Below are 19,384 nucleotides of genomic sequence, written 5' to 3'. Positions count from 1 at the left end.
AAAGTTCAAGTGTGTTCAGCTCCATCCTGCTGGCTCAGTTTTTAACGCTGAGATCAATGTCCAGCTTACACAGGGCATTTCCTCCCTCACCGATAGTTTGGTTATTGATAGATAATCAAGGCTTTGGCCACAAAGAGGAAGGGTGGGTGGAAGGGAGGGAGAAAAGCTTAGTCTTTTTCACCCATGCACTGTTAATCCTCCATATTTAGATATCTTGGCAATTCCCTTATGGTAGGAAAAGTAATCAGAAACTTGAAGAAGTAGACACTGATAGATGTGTATGCCTTTCTGCTATCACAAATTTGGCAGTGACCTAGACATTTATAATGGCACCTCCCCTTCTCTGCTGGGTCAGGTCATAGGAGAATCTCTTGACAAGATGCCATTCAGCCTCTTCTGATGTATCACTGCTGAGTTCACCCATCATTTGAACCAGCAGTTTTGGGGTGGCTTAATAACTGTACATATATAACCACAAAACTAGGTAAAACCAGTCTGATAAGCAGAGTAGGTTGTGCTTAGATGGGAGAAAGTTCTTGCTGTATTTCATACCCTCCAGACCATTCCAGATCTGCCCATCCTCCATTTCAATTTCCTGCCTTGCATCCCTGCTGGTTCTTCACTTGTTATTGTTGAGCTCAAGCAAAGGACAGGTAACTGAGTACAATAGAAGTGAAGAATTGGACTTCTTGTAACTTAGTTATCTGCTCTGAACTCAGGCAAGAGGCTGATGCACTTAAGCCAACATTCTTCTCACACCAGGTCTGAGATCTTGTGAGACTTGTCACACATTTAAAAGATTAGGATGGTTGATCCTCACACTGGTATCTTGTTCCAGGAAGCTGCCCATCATTGTAACCCATATTCATGTAGACTAGTAAAACATTTCTGGTTAACCCCAAAAAGGGATGATCTCATGATTCTTGTGGTTTAGAAGCTGCCCCAAGCATTTTATTTGCACCAAATCAGGCACAGATTTTAGACCGGTCATTGTGAGGAAGGAAAGTGGGCATGAACAGTAGAGTTAACTATCATAAACAATGTAAGAGTTTTGTGCCCCATAAAAGGCTTGTTTTATTTTTATAAATGTGTGGAAATGATATAGAGATTGTTCCTGTTCCCAGAATTTGAAACTATGGTGGCAGAGTGTGTGTGTATCTGTATGGAGGAGTAAGTAATTTCCCCTTACATGTTTATTGTGGTTGGTTTATCTGAATGAATGGAGTTGACAATACAGGCTAATCTTGGACACAAACTGTTCACCTTAAAGCTTGAAAAGATTAATAATTATCCACTGCAATTTTTCTTAAATGCTGGTTATTATTTCAATTATTGTATTTATATTCCGTCCTTCTGTCAAGGGGCTAATGATGGCATACATCCTCCCCCCGGTCCCCCAATTTTATCTATGCAACAACTGTCTGAGGTAGTAGGGAGTGACTGGCCCACAGTCACTCAGTGAGCTTCACAGTGGCGTGAGGACTTGAATCTGGGTCTTCTTAGTCCTAGACCAACATTCTGAACATTATGCAGCACCACACTTTTCAGTCTTATATTTTGTCTCTTTAGCTCACTGCTAGCATTCTCCTGTTTCTAATGCTCAATAGCCATTTGCAATGGCACATCCTCCTCTTTGTACTGGGTCAGGTCATCAGAGAAACCAGCCTCTTGAGGACTTGTCCTTTGTAACTGGGGCCATGTAAATAAACCATTGACAAAGGGGCAATGATGATTAATGGTTGCCTCAACCAGCAGATTGGCCACTAAGACTTACTTGACCTGCTGACTTTTATCTTGTCTGCTCATTCTATGCTATCTGTTGACTTTACCCTGTCTGCTGATCTTACCTTGGCTGTTACAAATTAACAGCCCTTTGGGCTGCTGCTCCCTCCACAGTCTCTACCTTGCCTCACTCTTCCCTTTACCCCAACTGGCCACCTCTTTAAAGAGACAGTAGGAAGGGCTTCTAAAATTAGATGGGAGAACAGAAGCAGCTTAGTTCCAGTGACTCCTGGTCAAGACCAAGGTGCCTCTAAGGAGGTCAAGGGGACATTCTCCACCTCATGGATCACATGTTATTTCTCAGGCGCAAAGCTCTGGCCATTGGTTACCCACAGTGAATGGTCATTGTTATCAACAATTCATGGTTGCATGCATTAGAATTATTCTTGCAAAAGGCACAAATCTCTTAAATTCAAGGGGGGTGACTGATATCCTAGGTGTAATGAGGTAATTTAACCATGCATTGATGCACTGAATGCATTATGTTGTTGCAACCCATTCTGGGGTCTAGGACAAAGAGTGAGATATTATTATTATCATCATACATGTTCTTAAGTAACTGTACATATTTGTTTTATAGTTACATTGCCATAATGATTAGTGATATAACAAACACGTGCACTTACTTAAGTTGCTACTAACTGAATTGCTCACCCACCTTTCATCCCAAGGTCCCAGGATGGGTTATAGCAATATAAATATACAATACAAAAATCAGTGAAAAGTTCTAAAGAGTTGAATAAGATCAGGGGCCCATCTAGTCTGGCAGCTTGTTCTCACGGTAGCCAACCAGATTTCTATGGGGAGCCCCTCAAGGAGGACATGGCGAAGCCTCTGACAATGGAATTTGTCTAAACCCCATTTAAAACCATCCAAGTTTACTTAACAGGCATAATGAAAGGAAGTCAGAAGAGGATGCAGGCCATTAGAAGGAAACTCCTATAAATCCCTGGAAATCTGCAAAATCAGTATCAATAGCCAAGAGGGGAAGTGCTCCTGAGCTTGGGTCTCGCCTGCAGGCATCTGGTGGCCATTGTGAGAACAGGACGCTGGACTAAACAGGCCACTGGCTTGATCCAGTAGGTTTTCCTTATGTTCTTAACCATTAAAAGTGGCTCCATGCTTTATGTGAGTTGTTTGTCAAAGGTACAATGGTACTACCCATGCTTAAACTGCCAGGTACATGCTCTTAAATGCTCATGTGCTTGGGATGGAGGGTTTAGTACAACCAGGGCTCTCAGCCCCATGTCAGCTGACACTTATGGGTGTGCACCTGTTGCTCACACGTTGTACATTTGCCCCAGAAAACTAGTGTAATATAGCAAACATGACTGATGTGTGGAGCTTCTCATAGTGAGCAGATTAGAGACTCAGACAACAGCTGCTTCCTGTACAGCTTTGCTCAGGACTTTAGCACTAAACTGAAAGCGTGGGGGGAAAGACCTTAGAAAAGAGAAAGGATGTTGTGGATGGCAGTCAGTGCAACATCCTCCATTGTAGATTGTGGTATCTACGCTGTCCTTCTCCTCCCCACTGCTGTATGAAGTAGCAGAGTGTTGTGGGGATCACATTTGCCACACCTATAGAGCAATTCTCTGTGACATCAGTAGGAAATAATCACCTGCCCTAAGGCTCACATCCCTGGTACACTCACCAGGAATCAGAGCATGTTCAAAGGTACAGAGTTCATTGCCAAGTGCAGATAAGTGAATCGAAAGGGTGTTGTAATTTCCATTTTAAATCAATGGCGTGAACCGCTATGTAAACATATGCAAGATTGTGTTGCCTTCTTCCTGATGCAGTTAGTAGCAACCATACTTGCTATAATATGCATAGCTGTCAACCTTCCCTTTTTTTGCAGGAAATTCCCTTATTCCAGCGCCGCTTCCCGCTGCTGTCCCGGATTGTTAGATATCCCGTAGACTGTCCCCAGGACAGGTGAGGCTGCTGATCCCTTATTTTCAAATCTGAAAGTTGACAGCTATGATAATATGAAACATCTTAAATAAATGTCAAGTGTGAGGGGAAACCCCCCCCCCAATTTAAAATGGATTCCTTCCTTCAAATCAGCAAAAACGCTGAAGCCGAGTTTTCTGTGCTCCATTCATGGTTTTCCTGCAGTCTCAATAGTGGTTGAGAAAGAACATGTGGGGATTACATCGTTATGTAATAAATAATAACTTGCTTAGAAGGTAGAATTAAATGGCAGGAGTCGAGCAGGCAAGCCTCATTGATCCGTATGCTAAACTACACACGAACCATTAATTGTATTTATTCCATTTCCTACCGGCCTTTCACCGCGAGGTGCCGGGAAGGGTTGCAACGATACAGAATAACAGCATTAAAAGTAATTAGCAATCAGAAGAATTGGGTGATTTCTCCCTCCCTCTCTCTCCCCCGTATACATATCAGGCTGCAATGCTGTGTGCATGATATTTTCTGACTGGAACATGCACGACACGACTTGTATCATCACATTGGATCAGGAGCAACACATGACGATGACGAAAGTACTGTAACGCTGCTGCTGCTACTACTACTAATGCAAGAGCCGATAAGCCCACGAGAGTGTCGTGTTTATTTGCAATGCAAAGACAAGATATATATAATATTGCACTTGGAGCCTACTTTCCCCCAGCAGCAGCTGTTAATGGGTCTCCTGTGTCATTCACCAGCGGCCCGCCAGCGGCTCCCGTAACCCCAGGCCCGGCGGTGACCGATAGTAACCCTTCGCGCAGCTCCCTCGCGCAACCCTCCTCGCAGACACAGCCGTTTTAGAACGCGGCAGCGCCAGCCCCTCGCGCGCCACCCCTCGCCAGCCAATGAGGATCCTCCGCCGAGGCATATGGAATGAGGATGCTCCTCGGCGGCGGTGGCGATTGTGAGGTGCGCCAGCTCGGAGCGGAAGGAAGGGAGGGAGGGATCGGCGAGCGAGAGAGAGAGAAAGGAGGCGGTGGCGGGGCAGCTCCGAGGCCTGGGCGCCGCTCATTGGCTCCGAGGGGGTTGGGCCCGCCCCCCGAAGCTGGAGCTACACAGCGCGGCCGGCCGAGGCGACCCTCGGCACACGCGCAGATCCCTTCGCCGGCTTCCCCCTGCTCCGGCCGCGGCGGTGAGTCAGGGCTGGGGAGCCGGTGGGCGGGCGAGGGCGAGGGCGAGCCCAGCTTAGCGGGGCGGCGGGTCAGAGGCGGCGGGGCAGGAGGGTCTCAGGCGGCGGGAGCCTCTCAGGCGCTGGCTGACGAACAGGGTCTCCTCTCAAGGGGAGGGAAGCACGGGATCGGGGCCCATAGCATCGGGACAGGGAGGCGGCCACGGGCCTGGAGGTGCACGTGGGGAAGGGGCCGGGGGTGGGCGCTTCGCGGCGCTAGGCCTTCTGGCTTCGGGACCACCCGATTTCATTCCGATTAAATCCCGAGTAACTTCACACCGAGCTACACGTCGGCACTTTCGCTTTTTATTTATTTTTGGCTCGGTTGAGGCCCGCGAAGGTGGCAGCTGCGCGCACGCTTTCCCCCTCCGAGGGTTTTGCTTCCGAGCAGACGTGCCCTGGGTTGAGCCGCGGCATGTACTTACTAGGACGTCCCGCCTTCCAGGCACGTCTCTGCCTTGCCCCGGGTGGGTGTGCAAAGTCGTGCGCGGTGCGCCGGAAAGGCAGCGGCTTTTTCACACGTGCAGATCCGTCGCCTGGAACGGAGTCCGCTGATAAATAAGCAGGCGGTGAGCTTGTGTCCGCAGGGCTGTCCTATGCAGGAGGCTCCGTTGTGTACAGTAGGATTTAGACCCCAATATGATTTAGGTTTAGGATTGCCTAAAAAAGACCTTTCTTATAGTCTCAGCTAGGAGGGAAAAAAATCAGGAGTAGTAGAGCCTACACTCCTGTAAACGATACTGGGGTGCATGTGCACACACAGTTCTGAGGCTCTGTCACTTCGTGCCAGCTAGAATTACAGTGCTAATTCTCTGCTTGTGTAAAGATAGTGGAATGGCGAGGACCCCAGTTCTCTTTTAGTATGTTAGGAAGCTCTTCCAAATGCACATATAACAACAATATGATACTGGTTGGTGTACAGAAAATGTATAAACAAGCATGGAAAGAGTAGGGAAAACCCACTTTTACACTGCTTTTCCTTTTGCCATGTACGAAAGGATAATAAGGCTATAATCCTAACCCCTCTTAACTTGGGGTACACATAAATGAATTCAATAGGACTTGCTTCTCAGTGGACATGGTTAGCGTTCTGTCCTTGGGTTAGGTGGACCGCCCCCCCCAATGTATATGAAGACAACTTTCACTCAAATCCTGTTCCAAATATGCATGTTCATTGATACACATTGCTGGGGTGCATAACATGTTGCCTAGAAATGCAGATGAGGCTGCAACCTGGCATCCATTCATATTAAGTATGTTCCTGGTGTTTAGGGAAGCTGAAGACTCAAGCTGTTATGGATTGGTTCGGCTTGTTAACAGTGAAGTTGGTAGGGACTGGCTAGTGTTACTACAAGATTTTGATTTCTCACAGATCTGTCCTCTCTGTTGGGTTGCAGCAACCTCTCATGGAGACATCTCCTGGTTTTTGTTTCCCTTTCTGATTCTAAAGAACAGGGAAAGATATACAATAGTGTTAGTGTGGAGGATGAAAAATGTAGCCTCCCAGTCAGACATAGTTGGCTGCAGTTTAAAACACTGTTTATAAACTGATTCTGAAAAGTTGATAATGAGAAATTGAAATGAGCATTGTAACTAGAGGATCACAGCTAACATGATTGTATTCATGCTGGCTGATGAGGTATGCATTGAGTTTGTATCAACAGTGTAGAGTAGAGACCAACCTGTAATGTTGCACTTCTGACATGATACTAGATTCTTTCATCAGAGTTGGAGAGGTAGTTCTTTGTTTTGATGCTAATTGATTGAACTACACTGATACATGATTAATCATTAAGCTACATTGAAATCTTACTAGGGTTAATTAAATATCAACTGTTACGGTAAGCCTGCAACTTGCACGCATTTAATTTGTGCATATTCAGCTTTATGCATGCGGCAAAACATTAAAAAATAAAATTAAAAAGGGGCAGGGAAAATGACTTTGGTAATTCCACCTACCATTGAACACAATGGGTTTTGACTATGCGTGATTTTGGCTTTAGGCACAATCCCTGGAACGTAACTCTCACACAAGTTGAGGGTCTACTGTATTGGTAAAACATAAGTACAGGATGTGCATTCAAAAAATTCCTGCAATTTTTCCATGTAAGCCATATTTCTGGGTAGTCCCCCCCCCCCCCCTCATTTTCATTTCAGGACATAATTATGGCATTTTGAATAATTCAAGCCTTTTGTGTACTCACTGGATCTTGTAGATAGGTAATTGCAGTTACTAATTTCAAATGGGCAAAAGTAGGGCTCTTAAAATCATGAGATTTCACGACATAACTGATAGGCTTTGTTTAGGTTGTTTCTTTGATACACTATAGCTGACTATTCATTGTCAAGCTACCTCTCCATAATACGGGAGTTCAGACATATTTATAGTAAAATAAAACATTTGTGTAAAGAAAAATAAACAGACAGACCATGTAGCATAGTTCAGTGGTAACGCTATTACTTTCTCTTTTTCTGGATTGCCAGAACCAGGGATGTCAACAGGATTTTCTTGGCCTAGTGCACTGTATGTAGCTTGTACTTTGTCCCTCACCAAGAGTTATGAAGAAAGACATGAACCTTTTACATAGCTATACCCATTTTAGCATTTATATCAGCAGCAACATTGCCCCTGGAGAATTTCTTTATCCCCTCATAAGTGTGGGAACAGTCTCCATGTTGCTACTACAGTTGTATCTCAGTTTACGAACTTAATCCATTCCGGAAGTCGGTTCTTAAACCAAAACCGTTCTTAAACCGAGGAATGCTTTCCCTAATGAGGCCTCCCATTGCCTGTGCCCTTCCACCATTCGGCTTCCGTTCTTAGACCGAAGTAAAGTTTGCAAATCAGGACACTACTTTTGCGGAGTTCGTAAACTGAATAGTTCATAAACAGGGCTGTTTTTAAACCGAGGTACCACTGTATAACCAATAAACACCCCCCCAACATGCCAGGGTTGGGCTACACTTCAGAGCTGTTACTCTATTCCCTCTGCCCCCCAAATGGATATACTAATAACGATATTATTTTCATTGCAGGGAATTAAAATGTTTGTACACTCAATGATTGTTTTGCAAATATTTAAACCTGAATGCAAGAGTATAAAGTCCTTGTTTCTACCTTCTGCCTTGCAGTAGCAGTTGTTTTCACTGGGCAGCAATCACAACTCTACAAGAAAAGAAGGGTGGGGGACAGCTTCAGAATGAACCATGCATTCTCTTCTGTTATCTGAATCCAGGAAAAAAAAATCCACACACATCTGAAGGAAGACCCAAAGTCAGCTTCAAAATGAACCAGGGTCTTCCTGGTTTTGAGGGTCTTCCCTGGTGGATGTGTGACTCTAATATTTTTCTCTAGCACTTGTCTGTCACATCTGTTGTTTCAAAAATTGGCTAGAGGCACTGAAAAGCAGGAATAGGCTGATGGCTCACAAAGCAGTTGTTAAGAGGGGTGTCTGCATGTCTTGCTTCATAACTCTTGATTCGTAAAGGCTAAAGACTTGTTTTTTTATTTTATTTTAAAATGAAAGTTCAGAGTCCAAACTCTGCTGGCTTTGGGCCCAGTTTAGCAGTACTCTCCTCCTGCTGGGCCTGGAGAGGGAATTATACAAAACTGCCTCAATCTTGCTCTTCTGGTGGCACACTGAGGTTTCTATTACACAGGTGATTTTTTTGTGATCAGTGGTTGTGTCATGGTTTGGCAGTGTTCCGCAAGTATATTGAGGCGTATCAGGAGTGTTATCTGTTGTTGAAGTAAACGTAATAATAGAGATAAGTGTAGGCAATAGTGCCCTACAGCATGTGTCTGGATGAGCAGGAAAGGGCATTCACCATAAATGTATGGATGGTATGTGGAAATTTCTAAAGGTTCAGAGCAGTACATTAAACAGCAAGGGTTATTAGCATGACAAAAAGAGACACGGGTGGCACTGTGGTCTAACCCACTGAGCCTCTTGGGCTTGCTGATTGCAAGGTTCGCAGTTTGAATCTGCATGATGGTGTGAGCTCCTGTTGCTCTGTCCCAGCTTCTGCCAACCTAGCAGTTCAAAAGCACACCAGTGCAATTAGATAAATAGGTACCACTGCAGCAGGAAGGTAAATGGCGTTTCTGTGCGCTCTGGCTTCTGTCATGGTGTCCCGTTGCGCCAGAAGTGGTTTAGTCATGCTGGCCACAGGACCCGGAAAGCTGTCTGTGGACAAACGCCGGCTCCCTCAGCCTGAATGGAGATGAGTGCTGCAACCCCATAGTTGCCTTTGACTGGACTTAACCGTCCAGGGGCCCTTTACCTTTACCTTTGGGTAGGCACTTTCTTCTTTATAGGAGTTCACACCAGAGATGATGAAACATACAAAGCTATCTTTTTTCAGAATAAAATTGCATACTCTGGGAGGCAAACAGAGTTTCTTAAATTTGTAGGTCCTATATCACAGAACTATTACCCATATATGGTGGTGTAATATAGTGTTTATTTCTCTGCTATCACCTGCATGTGGGCACCTTTCATCATGGAAATGCTTTTCTATGTATGCCAGAAATTGCTTATCTCAGTGCATAGTCCTGTGTGTGCTGCAACATGTTCATAATGGTACCACAATTTATGCACTGGGCCTGTCCTTCAGTTTAACCCAGTAGGAAAGGCTTTGATGGTGGAAATGTTTTGTGAGCATATTGCAAAGGCTTCATTAATAAGGACAATTGCTTATAACAAATGTTTAAAACATCATCATCTTGTTTGTGAAGGAACCCCAGTGTGTTTTGCGGAATTCGGGAAATATTTGTTGGCACATATTGGCCTGGTTAAGATGTAACATTAAACTATGGTTTATCAGTATGTGTTTGAATCTTGTCCGATACCCGTCTCCCTCCCTGTCTGGTAGGGCCACAATGAGATTAAAAGTGTCAATTAATAGCAGTCTAGTGTTGTACTTGCACCCTGAATTGTGTTTAAATCTGGGTTATTGAAACAAACAAAAAACTATGGTTAAAAATCACTTTGTCCGGGTTTGGGCATAATGATAAACCACAGTTAGTTTAAAAACAGAAGTGAAAACTTCCGATCTTGTGGCTGCAGAAAAGAGAAGGGGGCAGTGCATGACCCTGACCCTCTTACTCATATAATGATAAACCATGGTTTACTATTATCTTAATATAGTCATTAATGTCGTGTGGAGCTCTAGTCAGACCTGCCAGCCTTCACTGTGGCCTCACATGACTTTTAGAGGTACCTTGTAGCTCTTTGGCTGTTCTCTGTAGGAGGAGACCATTTGTGTGAGCGAGATACTGTGCAAGAAACCTCAGCCCAGGCATAGACAAACTCGGCCCTCCAGATGTTTTGGGACTACAACTCCCAACACCCCTGACCAATGGTCCTGTTAGCTAGGGATGATGGGAGTTGTAGTCCCAAAACATCTGGAGGGCCGAGTTTGCCTATGTCTGCCTTAGTCCCTATTTCTGCTTTCCTTATTGAAGAAGCTACTAAGGCTTCCTAGAACCACCAAGGTTCTACTGGTGTATAAGACAATATATGTTTTGCTAGGATTTGCCATGGCAAACATGGATTTTTTGCTTTGCAATGTGTGAATTTACCCTAATTCTCATGTGTGAAAGAATGTAGAGTGCAAGGAATGCATATTTAAACAGTACAGTGGAACCTCGTGTTACGTACCGTCCTCCTTGCGAACACTTCAGGTTACGAGCTCTGCTTACCTGGAAGTAGATGCTCGTGGTTGCAAACTTTCCCCCAGGATGCGAGCGGAAGTCATGCACAGCAGCAGTATGAGGCACCATTAGTGAAAGCGCTCCTCGGGTTATGAACGGTTTCAGCTTAAGAACAGACCTCCAGAACGAATTAAGTTCGTAACCGGAGGTACCACTGTAAGAGGTTTGCTATTTTTTGTGCATTTTTATAGAATGCTTCACTAACAGTACAGGGTGAACATATAGCTTGTGTGACTTGTCTTAGAAAATAAATTTAAATGTAGCAATTAGACTATTTTATAATTCAAACTTTATTCTTGAAATTGCATCATTGTAATTGTAGGTGACTTTTGGGGGGCATCTTCTTACTTCCTATGTACATATAATGTACATAGATGGTATTGTATAAAAATGATATATATGACCTTAAGCTAGAACTCCTTAATCCAGGCATAGGCAAACTCTGGCCCTCCAGATGTTTGAGACTACAATTCCCATCATCCCTGACCACTGGTCCTGTTAGCCAGGGATGATGGGAATTGTAGTCCCAAACATCTGGAGGGCCGGAGTTTACCTATGCCTGCCTTAATCAGTTAATTAAAATATAATGGCATAGTTACGACCAACTGGCACAGATACGTCTTCTTTCCCCCTGTATAATCTGTAGCATGAGTCTAACGTGTAGCAAGCAGGCAGGAAGAAATGAGATTTTTACAGATGAGATGTGGGCCTTCTGAGAACTTATCTTCTAAAGTTCCCTGTAGTGTCTTGGAGAAGTTTCTGTTTGTCTGTCTGTATACCTGTGAATATCAAAACGGGAATTTAGAAGTGAGTGTGCATTCATATGGCTGCATGGAACTTATATTCTTTGCCCTGGAGTATATTATAATTATTTTAATTAATTAATTACTGAATGGCTTCTAAGCAGTTAATTAATTTTTGTTTGGATAACTTGAGTGTGTTAGAAAAGATGACTTATGCAGAGGGGTCAACAAAGATGTAGTTTCAGTGGGAGAACATTAAAAATGTGGGTACACTTATCCCAGACCACCTTTTTCTATGTCTTCTATGTGTTCCAGTGTTCACGGAGGGCCTGAACCTGATGAGCTAACAATGGGTGGTATTCAACTTACTTGAAGTAGATGGATTAAAATGAATCAAGTTAGGTCCATTAATTGCAGTGGGTCTCCTCTGAGTAAAGCTTAGTTGAACTTAGTTGAATAGCCTTAAAGATAGGCTAGCTACTCTGCTTTATGAGCATCAAGAGTTCATGGTTTGGGGTATTTGCTGTCTTGATTAGCACTGAAACCTAGTCCACTTGCTGTCCTTAGGTAATCACTTGTAGATACTTGTAGATCGCTTGTAGATACTTCAGACATTAAACACACTAAACTTAAATTACATTTTTCTTGTATCCGAGGTCTAAAGCACCTTCTATCAAGTCCTTCAACAAAATAATGGCATTGCATTTTGCTATTAAGGGAAGAAAGATGAAAATTACATGTTTCGTTTATGGTTTGCCAAAATCAGATGTGAGGGGAGGGACAGAAGGGGCCTCTACTGCTGACAGGAACTCCTAAGGTATTTAGGAAAACTCCTGCATTAAAAGAGAAGCTCCTTCAGCCCAAATATTTGTAGTTTGTGCATCTTACTGCTGGTTCACCAAGATCTAGTACTCATTTTGTGACAAACTTGTATCTGAACTGTACCACTTGCATAATTGGATGCTTTACTGTATGAAATCCTTGGGATAGTCTAATATTTTATTTGTAGAAGTGGGTGCAATATTCAGGTTTTACACTGTGAAATGCCCTGAGATCTATGGATGAAGGGCGGTATACAAATTTGATTTATTATAGTTGTTGTTAATTATTATTATTATTATTATTATTATTCAGTTATGGAAGCTGAATCTGCAGTCTGAAGTGGTATAGTCATGGTGTATCACCTCAGTAAACACCAGGGACTTACGTAGTCTTTGCTCTTGTAGACTGGATAAGTTTGCATCTCACATCTCCCCTACCTGCAGCTTGGTCATTATTGAAGGGAACATGTCTGGGTATCTAGAGCTGGTGACTATAGTCTTCTGTTTATCCAATTAATCTTAGTCAACTACCAAGTGGTACTTAGTCACAATGATGCTCTAATTCTGTAGACAAAGGACATCTGTTGTATCTATAGTAAGGAATGTTATCTCTTATGTTTGAAAGGCTTAGTAATAAAGGTTTTCATTGTTTCTTAACCATGCACACATGATGCAAAGCCTAAGCAACTTTTTGATCTCATTGGATAAATGAATTCGGTGGGAATTACAAAAGATGAAAGTGTTGGGGCTGCTTGGCATCTTACAGCAATGAATTAGCACTATATACTGACCACATCTTACTGTAACATTTGAGGGTTACTTATGCTTCTGAAAATACAGAACAAATGCCTTGAGGACTTCCTCAAGTGTGCCTGCAAGCCTAAAGTTGTAACATAAACCCCTGCTCACATTTTTAAAGGCTCTTTTGACATTGAGACCTGAATGGACTCCAGAATTTGGCACCTCAAATGTCAACAAGGATAGCAAAAAAAGAAGAAGAAAAAAGACCATTTTATTTTATCAAAAAGAAAATAAGTATTCTTACTAAAAAAAAATTGAAGAAGCTGTGTGTGTGTTAAAAATAGGTTGAATTAAAAACCAATAAAAGACTATAATTAATTATATTGGAAAGCATGCCTCAGAACATAGAAAACCTAGGATGCAGTAAAATTGGTTAGGGAAAGTGGAGTATTATATTGGATGAAGAAGATTTGGCTGAAGTTGATATTGGAAGGAAAACTGACACTGAGTAGAACAGGGGTGATGAACCTCTAGACTAGAGTCTGCAGGCCAAACGTGACCCAGCAGGGGTTCAGATTTAGTCCACAAGCATGATTTCCCCAAATTATGCCCACCTGCAGTAAAGCAGTAGTCTGTGATCAGCAAATGAGCAAAATAGAATGAGATATTTAGCACAGGAAAAGGGCAGATTTCCTTCAAGAGGAAGGGACCCAATTAGGGGCTTGAAAGCACAAGATAAAAGGAGCAGGGAGAGAAAGGGACTGGCTGAGACACAGAGAGACTGGGATGACAGAGTAAAAAGCTAAAAGAGAAGGGGCATTCTGCTCTATGGAGCAGAAAGTGGGTGAAGTAGATGGCTTGGGGCTGGTAGAGAAAGCAAGGGGGAAAATGAAGGGTTTGGCTAGCCAATGGACTTGCTTGCCAGGGAAGAGAGGAGCGAGATTTCATATCTGCCTTTATTTCTCATATGTTGGAGTTTGTTGGGGGGTGGTAGTATGGAGACTTCTGAAGTGAGAAGTAGTAGAAGGTAAAAAAGAGACAAGGACAGTGATGTGTATGTGCTACTGTGTGGAAAGTAACATTTCTGTAGTGGGTTCCAAAGATTCCTGGTTGCTAAGGTGAAAAACATGTTTTATGCTCAAGTTGGTCTTAAATATTAATATAAAAAAGACTACAAATGCTGGTAGTAATTGGGTGTTAAAAGTTTTTAAATGGTGACAGACAGGAAGCTTGTCCTAAATATCTGAGGTATGGCTCCTACAAGTGCATCTTTATTCTGCTGTCCTAACGAGTAGAAGGAAAAGGATTACCGGTAATTTCTTTTGTGGGTTTTCTGGTGGGAGCCTTGGGCCTTTGAAAATACCAGATTAGCTATTGTGGGGAAGGAAGTAAGATTTTAAGTATTTGCATCTTGGCTTCACATGTTTAGAAGGTGTCTGTTGTTCTTTTATTTAACTTTCAATTTAGAAGTGTTTAGAAAGATTCACAGTGAAGAAATCAATTGATTTCACAGGAAGTGTTGTATCTCTTGAATGTGCTCTGACTGAGTTACTTTAATGGAGATTCTCTCCAGGCCAAATTAACTTCATTCTCAGCTACAGGCTACCAAAACAAAAGCTGGACTTTTTGGGTACTTTGTAACAAATTATCCAACATTCAGTTAATAAGTGTTTAACATATGAATGACTGTAGCTCAGTGGTAGAGCACGTTTTTCATGGAAAGGATTCCAAGTTCAGTTCCTGGTATCTCCAGGTAGGGCTGGGGAAAAACTTTGTCTTGGAACTCCAGAGACCTATTGCCAGTCATTGTTGAGACTGCAGACCATAAGCAAGCTGGACCAGTGGTCTGATTTGGCATAAGGCAATTTATATCAAAAGCAAACTAGCAGAAGGAAACTCCATATGTTAAAAGAAAGATTCCTTGGAGACTGTACTGATTGCTTCCTTGGCTGTGATTATCATAGTTGGCTGCAATGCCTGAGTTGTGCAATTTGGATTGTGGCTGCTAGTTAATAGTAAGAGATATTCAGCAAGTTACATTGACAGGTGATTGACATGATAAAGCATCAATCAATACCAGCCCTTGCTAATTCAACCTACCACTAAGTAACAGTACATAATAGGGACAGCACATGAGTCATGAAGAAGCCACTATTTCCTCCTTTCCTCCTCCTTTGCTGCCTTCTGTCATGCAGTTATTTAATAGCCCAGGCAAAAGATGCTCCTGTTTGCTTGCCTAGTCTTCACTATCAATGACTGCATGAACAATTCCTATTCTCTGTTGCTCTGCTATTTCTGTTGTCTGCTACTGGAGATAACCCCACCCCCTGCAAGATCCAGTGTACTGAGGAAAGTGCTGGATTGTAGTAATATGCTTTCAATCCTCAGTGTGCCCTGGGTTGTGGAATATCTCTCCTATCCTTTCCCAATCTCTGAAACAGTTACAAAAAAAGGGTCATGCATAGTCATTGTGTTGCACAACTGAGATACTGCTAGCTAAACAGTCAATCTTAAACTTCTTCATAAAGTTTATGGTGTTATCTTTAGGGACCTTACACTTCATATTGCTGTACCTCAGATAGTGTGAGACACCTGGAAACCACTGAGGCTCTTGGGTTTGCTGATCGGAAGGTCGGTGGTTCAAATCCGCACAATGGGGTGAGCTCCCGTTGCACTGTCCCAGCTTCTGCCAACCTAGCAGTTCAAAAGCACACCAGTGCAAGTAGATAAATAGGTATCACTGTGGCAGGAAGGTAAACAGCGTTTCCATGGGCTCTGGCACTCGTTACTGTGTCCCATTGCACCGGAAGTGGTTTAGTCATGCTGGCCACATGATGCGGAAAGCTGTCTGTGGACAAATGCTGGCTCTCTCAGCCTGAAAAGCGAGATGAACGCCACAACCCCATAGTTACCTTTGACTGGACTTAACCGTCCAGGAGTCCTTTACCTTTTCTCTCTCTATATATTATTCATCTGAGGTATATATAATTTTGATTACCAGCTTTAAGCTGCGGCTTTTCAATTCTCTCAGTGCAGAGTTCATCTTTGGAATGAATTGCCATAGATTGTTCTTATGCCCCAGTGCATAAAATAGCTCTCTTAAAACCACTTAAGGGATGACTAATGTGTTTGTGGCCATTAAATCAGTCTTGTATTTAACAACTTGCCAGGTAGCTGTGAGTGATGAGGAATTCTATGCAGGTGAATACTCTTGCCGCACTCCACTTGGATACCACGTTAATGGCAAAGGATGGAAAACTCCTTCTCTTCCACATTCAACACAGGAGGGACGCCCTTTGCTTTTCTTTCTAATAGAAGGCAAGCTTTTTGTTCTGTTTTCACTAGCCTGCTAAGAGGCCACTAAGTTTGCATTTCCATACTAGCTGCAGAGAAGGGGGCTTGCACTAAATTTTTTGCTGGGGAGTAAGCTTTGTGGGCTTAATTTACAAAGCTATGCTAAATCACAAAACACTATCTTTAACGTAGAGAATATACTTTTGGGTTTTAGCTAGCATTTGACTAACAAAGGGTGAAAATTGTACTACTGCAATGTAGAATGAATAAGAATACCCCACAATTGCCACCTTTTTATAGTGTGAAAACTTGTTTTACCTGAAAGCTTGTTTATAATTTAAAAAGCCACCGTGGAAATTTTGAATCTAAAGGCATATTAATAAAATATTTACCAAATAAAATCTTAAGGCTGTGGGTGTGCCCAATACATGGTCATTTCACAGATCACTAGACTGTATTGCTTTTGTGTGGCAATCAACATTTAATGTTTACTATCCTGGTGAGCTAATAAAAAGCTTCAGAGTAAAATACCTATGTCATGTATCATAACACTTTGTTTACCTTCACACACCCCAACTTGCTGTTGACTTGCTCAGATTATATAATTTTGATGACTATCCTGGTAAAAGATCTATTTCATTTTACTTTTGCCATTACAAAAATAGAGTTTGAAACCGAAGCAAGAATTCCAGTCCATTAGGCTGCATACGTGCCTTAAGAGTGCAGATTGTCAAACATGGTGACAGGACCTGCCCAAGGGATGAGGAAACTGTGGTTCTCCAGACATTGTTGTACTTCATTTTCCAGCAGCACCAGCCAGCCAGGCCAGTGAGCTGCAAATAATGGGAAGTGTAGTCCAATTTTTAATAGAGTAACCTTCAGGAAAAGTGTTGCATGAAGCAGCATACGAGACCCGTAAAAACCAACACAAGGCAGCTTAATCGACACTCCTATAGCTGCGTTGAAACGTAACACATTCAAGGAAGCAGGGAAAATCCTAAAAGTTTGTGAGATCGCGCTTAAAGCATGTTGCAGCTCTCCTAAACTCGTGATGGGCTCGTTGGGCGTTTCCCACTACCCGCTCCTGTGCAGAAACATGTGCAACCGGCTTCCTTAAAACTACTGGGATCTCCATAGCAGAGCTCCCCCCCCCCCGGAAACAACCGCAGCCGCACCTTAGAAGGTAGGGCTCCAACCCGGCAGCCAAACCTTGCTTTATCTTTTAACACCGCACCCCTGTGGAATGCGCGTGAAGCCACGTTTCCCCGATGCGCGGCGCTCCTTGAGACACCCCCCTCGAGGGGGGCGGAGTTTTCGGGCTGGGGGCGTGGAAACAGGCCAGTGCCTGCCGGCTTGCAGCCACGTGGGCTCCGAGCGGCTCCTTTTGTCTGGGTCTCGGATGGGGAGGGGCGGGCTAGAGGGAAGCGGCCGCTCTTCGAACCGCGTCACAAAGCGGATTTTCCGTTTCCACGGCAACGCCTCCTCCGAGGCTGCTCTCAACCCCCGGGACAAGGAATCGGATGGCAGTGGGTGCTGCCTGGTACACCTAGCGGGTGGGGGGCGGGGGGACGAAGGTCGCCTCCCCTCCCTCCCGCCCACCAAGGGATCCCACTTGGCCAGGTAAGGTTTGCACCCCAGCCAGAGTTGCACCTTTAGAAACAGCGCTGCGCCTCCTCCGTCATCCGGGTGACGATGCTGAAAGACGCCAAGCAAGCGTCACTCGGCTCACTCAGCGCTTTCTCTTCGCCAACTTCCACGCGTTTTCCCCGAAGCTATATATAGATATATATAGATACAAGTTGCCCCAACGCTTTCCTGTTCTGTTAGAAATGAATGGCGAAAGGGCGATTGTTCCGTTCTTTGATGTTCGCTCCAATTTTAAGATGCTTATCCTCACTACTGATTTCTGGGTTTTAAGATAGCGAGCCACAAGCACAGCGGAAGAAATAAAAACATTAAGGCACGTGTGCTATCAAAAAGGAAAGAGGCCCCAAATAATCTTTCCTTTAATTCACGTAATTAGTTCCGGATTTGACAGTTTCCCCTTGAACTGAATACTGCTGCCGCATAGCTTTTGATGGGGCTAGATTATCACCAGGCTTCTCACCCAACACCTGTTACTGCTTCTAGTTGATGAAGTAGCTGAAGACTTAACTGCAGTCCTATGTACACTGACCCAGGCTCCCTAGCCTAGTAAATGTGCATAGGATTGCAAGCTAAGGTTGCAATCACACACCAGAACGTAAGACCAATTTAACTCCCATCACACTTAGTAGACTTAGTACATTTAGTAGACACACACAGGATTGTATGCGAAGTACATATAAAATAGATCAGTAGCTTAAATTTTGTATCTGGGTGTTTTCAATCCATTATTTTTCTGTATTGTTGCCACCCAAACTGGGGCAGAAGCACATGGTTTGCTGGTTCACTGTGGAGCCTGATATATGTTACAGCAAAGTAATTTTGTGACATATTTTTCTTTGTTTGCAGTATAGCCCTGAAATGCAACTGAGCAGTGCACAGAAAGTTCAGCAGGTAGTAAAATTAAACTGTATAATATGCAAACAACTTTATGATAAATATGTAAAATTAATAGCAAGGTGCATTTGTTAAAATACTGTTTTTATTTGCTACATTTATAGTCCACCTTTCCTCCAAGGAACTCAAGGTGGCATACATAATTCTCCCTCTCCTCATGTTAGCCTAACCTACCTCACAGGGTTGTTATGAGAATGAGTGATGGTGACTGGCCCAAGGCCACTCAATGAACTTTATGACCGAGTAGGATTTTGAACTGGACGGTCTCCCAAGTCTCAGTCCATCACTAACCATTGCACCACATTGGCTTTAGCTGATACCTCGTGCATTTATACTTCTGCTCTGCATTATACTTCTGCCCTGTAAAAGGTGCAGGGGAGCAAGTGTGAGTAGGATTGTGTTTTAAGTGGGAGTTTCCTTTTCAATAACAGCTATAAAATCACATCATGTACTGTATGGGCTTACACATTGTTTCCCTTCCATGTTTAACTCTACCAAGTGAAACCCTTAAACACACAGTTGACAAACAGCCACAAAATACCCAACCATGTACACTAGCAGAAGTGCATCTGATGATAACATATGCAGCCTATTGCAACCA

At 43.3% G+C, this 19,384-nt stretch overlaps 1 protein-coding gene and 1 long non-coding RNA gene across 8 annotated transcripts in view; one reads left to right on the top strand and one right to left on the bottom strand.

The window, feature by feature from the left end:
* The first annotated feature begins 4,724 nt into the window (after positions 1-4,724).
* The window catches only part of ACSL3 (acyl-CoA synthetase long chain family member 3), a 53,759-nt gene continuing 39,099 nt past the window's right edge, over positions 4,725-19,384 (top strand). For 2 of the 6 annotated variants that reach the window (XM_081006893.1, XM_081006898.1), the window contains exons 1-2: positions 4,725-4,891; positions 18,736-18,780. The gene's annotated coding sequence lies outside the window, so the exon portion shown is untranslated. Of the gene's footprint in view, positions 4,892-17,794; positions 17,863-18,735; positions 18,781-19,384 lie in introns of those variants that run through there. The other 4 variants (XM_081006895.1, XM_081006894.1, XM_081006896.1 and 1 more) reach the window with 4 other exon arrangements.
* On the bottom strand, positions 5,870-17,691 carry LOC308477923. Of its 2 annotated transcripts, XR_013986753.1 has the most exons (4): positions 17,418-17,691; positions 15,522-15,642; positions 11,243-11,422; positions 5,870-6,371 (listed from the first exon to the last, which is right to left on the bottom strand). It is a non-coding gene; the product is annotated as an uncharacterized lncRNA (long non-coding RNA). The 2 variants fall into 2 exon arrangements; XR_013986754.1 differs by lacking the exon at positions 17,418-17,691 and having other exon boundaries at positions 15,522-16,488.

The sequence above is a fragment of the Podarcis pityusensis genome, assembly GCF_964106645.2.
Source record: "Podarcis pityusensis genome assembly, chromosome: 5".
Classification (NCBI taxonomy): Eukaryota; Metazoa; Chordata; class Lepidosauria; order Squamata; family Lacertidae; genus Podarcis; species Podarcis pityusensis.
The sequence above is the reverse complement of the archived record's forward strand: the minus strand, read 5'-3'. Positions and strand labels throughout refer to the sequence as shown.